Here is a 6,000-nt window from a genome sequence, read left to right on the forward strand (position 1 = left end):
TTTGTCATATCTGATTTGTAAAATGTATTTTAATATAAAGATAATTTTCTTTTTAGAAAATCAAAAAATCAGCCTACATTTACATTTCACCAGAGAAATACAACGAAAAACAAATCTCGAACAACAACTTTTTAAATACAAATCTCCAAATACAAGTCTTGCAAAACATTTCTCTAAAAACATTTCTCTTAAAACATTTCTCGAAATTCATCGAACCGGAAAATTATGACGACATGAGTGGAAATCAACCTGGCATACAATAAGTCATCATACAATAATGGTGAATCGAGTATAAGTATATGTACAATAAGAAATATCGCCCAATGACCGCGACTCTAGTGAAACCACGCGCGTAGTATGACTAATCCTACCGGGCCTTCGATAAAGAAAATAAATTGAAAGTAGTCTATTTTCAGAAATTAGGTTTCGTCTGATAGCGACATATTTCTTTGCTCAATGAGAGAAATGGGGTTTGACGTTCACTCGACACAACTAGTTCATTTCGGGACTAAAACATGGTTCAATTTTATTTCAATAATTCGCTTGCGCGTAGGGGTCTTTAGCAGTGGGCGGAAACCGGAGGACACGGAGAAAACCCACGAAGTTGTACAGGCGACCCTACGCCATTTGATTCAATGACAGGCCTTATGATACGTGCTAACCATCCCCCCCCCCCGCTGAGTTTAAAGAAGACTCGTGCAAAATGCTTGCGTCTAAGTAGGTGAGCTCTTTGCTCAAAAGAAAGAGTGTTTTTATCTCTTCTAAATCATGTTTTCATCAGTGTACCAGGGAATAAGTAATATATTGATAGAGGGATAAAACAAAAATACTTTCCGGTCATACATTGCACGATAACCCGTATTTTAACTTTTAAATCACCCGCCTCCCTCCCCCTCCCACTAACTTAATATTTGGCCTCACCCAGCTGTAATATCCTTTTCAAGCTATGTAAATTTAAATGTGCCAGAATATAATTTACATTTCTGAAAAGGTTAATGCAATTTCTTTTCAGTGGTTTTCTGTGCGATATCTGGAATGTCGTAATATGACCCGTATTTTGATATTTAAGAACCCACCACCCCCTCCCTTAACAGAGTTTAATACCGTACTCCTTTTCAAGTTATTTTCTGGCACATTTATATTTACATACCCTGAAAAAAGATCAAAGTTTCACGGTTCTAAACGTGATTAAGTGAGTAGGGGGGGGGGGGTATTTAAAGTAAAAAACAACGACCTTAATAAAAAATTCTCGATACCTGTTCATATACTGCTGGAAAGTATGTTTTTTTGCTTGCTACAAAATGTAAATTTATATTTACATACCTTGAAAAAAAGGGACTGGCACTAACCGGTATGAAATGGGGGGGGGGGGGTATTTAACGTCAAACTACGGGCCATAACACGAAATACAAGATGTCGGATTGCATACCGTTAAAAAGGTCCAAACCCATTTTCAAAATTGTAAAATATTTTCTGACATATTCAGGTTTACCTACCTTGTTAAAGCAGATACAGTTTGGATCGTCTGAACTCTATTTAGTGAGGGGTGGGGGTGTATTTAAAAGTTAAAATACGTGTCTTAATACGCATCTCCAGCTATCGTGTAATGCTTCACCGAAAAGTATTTGTCTATCGCTCTTTGAATATACGAGTATTAGCTATTTTACTGGGACATTCATGATTACATGATTTAGAAGAGATAAAGGCCTCTTTCGTTTGTCCAAAGAAATATGTCGCTATCAAAAAATAACCTAATTACTAAAAATAGACAACTTTCAATTTATTTTATTTATTGCCAGGTCATATTAACCAATATATTTATATATAGAAACATAACACGCACGTGATTTCACTAAAGTTACGTTCATCGGGCGATTTGTCTTATTGTATATATGCTCCTTTATTGTACGGTGACTTATTGTATGCCAGGTTGATTTCGGCTCAGGTCATCATAATGTTCCGATTCGATGAATTTTTGAAGAAATGTTTTTGGAGAAATGTTTTGCAAGATTTGTATTTGGAGATTTGTATGTGGAAATTTGTTGTTCGAGATTTGTCTATCGTTGTATGTCTGTGATGAAATGTAAATGTAGATTATTTTTTTGATTTACTAAAATAAATTTTATCTTTATATTAAAATAAAATTGAATTAAACAAAAATACATTTTACAAATATGTTAGGACACATCTCTTATTTATGAAACAAATATTGATTTTAAGATACAAATGTTAAGTGTACAAATGTCAAAATACAACAAATGAAGAAATAAGAATTAAGCATTATGAATTATGAATTAAGAAGTAAGAATTAAGGACACTGAATAAAGAGCTGTCTGGTCTTCCATAGCTTTGTTCATGCCCCTAGTTTATGTGTGTGAATATGCCCTAGTCGACTTCCTTCGAAATATCAGGTATCAATTGTCCATTCCTTTCAGTAGTTAGAAGTTACAATACAATTCGAATACGAATTTCAAGACCAGTCGAATATTCGAATAGTCTTTTGTTTGAATATCCGAAAACTACCAGAGACCATAGTGAATTTTGATGTTTCAATACGCTCTTACGATTAAAGGTTGAGATTTATGGAGAACAACGTATTCGAATATTCGAATAGTGTTTTGTTCGAATATCCGAACACTACCAGAGTCTATAGTGAATTTTGATGTTTTAATAAGTTTTCAAGCTTAAAGGTTGAGATTTATGGAGAATAACGTATTGGTATTGCTGATTTCTGACGATACCTATCAGAGTTATGCCACTTGATTTCAAAACAGTGTTACTGTTAATGCTGCAGAGGCATCGCTTATCATTGGATCGTGATCTTATTTTGAAAGGCGGAACGCCATTGGTTTTAGTCCCATCTGAACGACTAGACAGCTGTCCTTGACAGGACCCCCGTCTTGCACCACTGACAATGGTAAACCACGTCGGAAAATCCCGATGAACTTTCTCGGCCAACGCGGCGTCTTACTCACTTAGCCACCGTGGCTCCATATAGTAATATAAATTATATCATAGTGGCTTGGAATAAAATGTGAGAAAAGAATGAACAACATCCCTGACAGGCAATTCGTTCGATATAATTTACATGTTAATAAGTGTAGTATAATTGAACAAAATAACTTGCATGAAGGCCAACAAAAAAAAAAAAAAAAAAAATAGCTAACGTTGTGCTCCCCTTGTGCTTTTCAAACGAAATTACAAATATAATACAGAAAAAGGAATATCATAACATGAGATTGGGTGTAATAGGGAAGAAAACGAAAAGGTTATCCACCAATATAGCATTTTGTAAAAGTTGAAATTTCATTTAAACTGTACAGTAATAATAGGGTAATCTGATAAACCACCCATCTTCATTACCCGGTTGGTGCAGATAAGTAGGACGGTAAACCCGTTTCGTTTCATTTCATTTCATTCCATTCATGACGATAAATCTGGAATCACGTTTTAATATGTTAGATATGGGGTAAACAATTACAAATAATTAATAATTAGATCTTTCTATCCTTATTGAGGCATCATCACATTCAAAAAGAAAATCAATGTAGTAATGTCATATTAAAAATATCCTTTGATTAACTAATTATCGAAATTCAGACAGCTGACCTACTTAGACGCAAGCATTTTACACGAGTCTTTTTTAAACTCGGCGGGGGGGGGGGCGAATGGTTAGCACGTGCGCGCTGTATCATAAGGCCTGTCATTGAATCAACTGGCGTGACAAGGAATTCATCTTTAAAATTTTAATTTATCCTTAATAATTTTGAAGTTAAATTTGATATTTGTTGGTTCGCTCAGATTTGTGCCAATCGGTCAATACGCGTCCAAGGTTAAGATAATGCAAAACTCTAGATCCCGATTGTATTGTATTTGAAATCCATGTGACTAAAGATCTGTGGTATTAAGATTGTGTTAAATATTGTCCTATTTGACAACACTAGATCAAAAACACCATGTCTAATGTGGGGAGCGTACACTGGGGCAGACGAAGGTCAGAAAAGTTGGCAATTATGATAGTTTCTTATATATAATATATGTAAACACACTCCTCATATTGCGCAGTTAATCGACTCCTCATACGTCACACACTGACCAAACCAGTATGTGTCGGTTTTTTTTTACTTAAAAATAAGCAACGCCCACTGATCATTTCGGCATTAAAAGCTAATTTTACATTGTTGATCACACATTTTTAGTACGTACATGGTTATTTGTAGTTATAATACATTTTCCGTTATCTACAAATTTCGAGTGAATATTGTTTATAACGATATGTACATTTTCTTACCCTCGTCGTGCGGAAGAACTTCTCGAAATCGGGGGTAAGACACGGTGAACAGACCCGCTGCGTTTTCAAAATGTTTATACCTGATCTCTTGAGTTTGGATCTAGCATTTTACACCTATCGTATATCATGTTCCTTAAAGGAGCATATTTTGGATTCAGGTGGTGGAAATCAACGATATGTGTACTAGTTTGAAGAATATAGACAAAATATTAAATTTTGTTACACTCTCTTTAATGTTATTTAATGTTGTTTCTGATATTTATTGCAATTACAATATAATCTAGTCTATGATAGACGTTAGAGACTTTATTCTTAAGTCTTTGAATGCTGACTAAACAAAAATTCTATCTACAAGTCATACTGATATATAGCATAGAACAAATTTGTTCATGAAGCAAAATCAGGCAGAACATCGAAAATCGACAGACTTTTGATTGATAAACTTGTTAGATTAAACTCCCAAATAGAGGAGAACTGCGTGATTCCGATATCTATTTGTGATTGTCTTGTAGTTCTACCCGTTCTCAGCTTTCTTGTAATCTCTTCATTTCATACACTCAATAGTTTAAAAACGTGAAGTTCTCTTTAGATATTTAGAAGGTTGTACTAATTCACAATTCAATCCAATAAAATTACATATTTCGCACTGATGCCAGATAACATTATTAACAAGATTAAAACCGTGTTTAAAACAAACGAAATAATTCCAGATGGATTTACATCGTAATATTCTGAAGTTTTGTTTTAGTATGTAATAGTCTTTCTGGTAAGAATATTTCCAATAAGTAATTTAAACAAGGAATATATTATTTAAACAATGCGTTCAATTGATCTGCTATCAAAAACAATCATTACATTTTAAAGTTGTTCAAATTTGGATAGTAATGTGATATTTACCGATACATGAATAATAAAGCGCATCATTATATTTACAATATTAGGCAAAACGTTTCATAATATTTCAATAACCACTGAATATTTGTTCAAAATAAATAAAAGAAATGAATACTTACAAATTTTCTTGTTACTTAATTTCGTTGATACTTGAGATGAGAATAAAGTGCAGACGTGAAGAAATGGCTGTCCAATTAAAACCAGTCTGAAACGTTCTAGTGTCTTGCCATTCAAAAAAAAACCCTTACGACAAGTTTGACGAACTGAGCCGAATGCTTTATAAAAGATCTAGAAGCGCGATCTCCAGTGAAAGGCGGGAATAGATGATCAGTGTCTATTCAAGGAAAGTTGCTTATTCCTCGATCACATCATCAGTTACTTCAGAACTTCCCGTCTGACTTCGCCATTGCACGCTCCTTTTTATGTGCTCACGTGACATCTTTGAAAAATTTAGGGCGTGACGCGCCATCGACCCATTCCTTTAATATGAGCTTCCTGTTAAATGCGCTTGATTTCCGAATCAATCAACTAAGAATGGACTCTCAATGAAACTGTAAGGTTAAAAAAGACGACCTTTTCGAGTTATCCAGTGTGTAATAATTGTTTTTCTCAATTAAAAAAGCCACTATAGGACCATTAGCTTGAAAATGACACAAAGCGTGTTTAGAAACAGCTGTAAAAGTGCAATGAGCTCTGTTCAGTGTAAAAACATATCGCAAGGAAATCAACAATTAAATCGTAAGGTTTAAATGAAATAGCCGTGATAATTATGCTAACGTAGGCAAACACGAAAAAGTGACTTAAAGTAGATTATT

At 34.2% G+C, this 6,000-nt stretch overlaps 1 long non-coding RNA gene across 1 annotated transcript in view; it reads right to left on the bottom strand.

Annotated features, from left to right (window-relative positions):
• The window catches only part of LOC130013018 (uncharacterized), a 154,689-nt gene extending 149,100 nt beyond the window's left edge, over positions 1-5,589 (bottom strand). The window contains exon 1 of the long non-coding RNA XR_008788291.1: positions 5,305-5,589. This is a non-coding gene — a long non-coding RNA (uncharacterized LOC130013018). The remainder of the gene's footprint in view (positions 1-5,304) is intronic.
• Between the last annotated feature and the right edge of the window lie 411 nt (positions 5,590-6,000).

This window comes from Patella vulgata, chromosome 5 (assembly GCF_932274485.2).
Source record: "Patella vulgata chromosome 5, xgPatVulg1.2, whole genome shotgun sequence".
NCBI classification, from domain to species: domain Eukaryota; kingdom Metazoa; phylum Mollusca; class Gastropoda; family Patellidae; genus Patella; species Patella vulgata.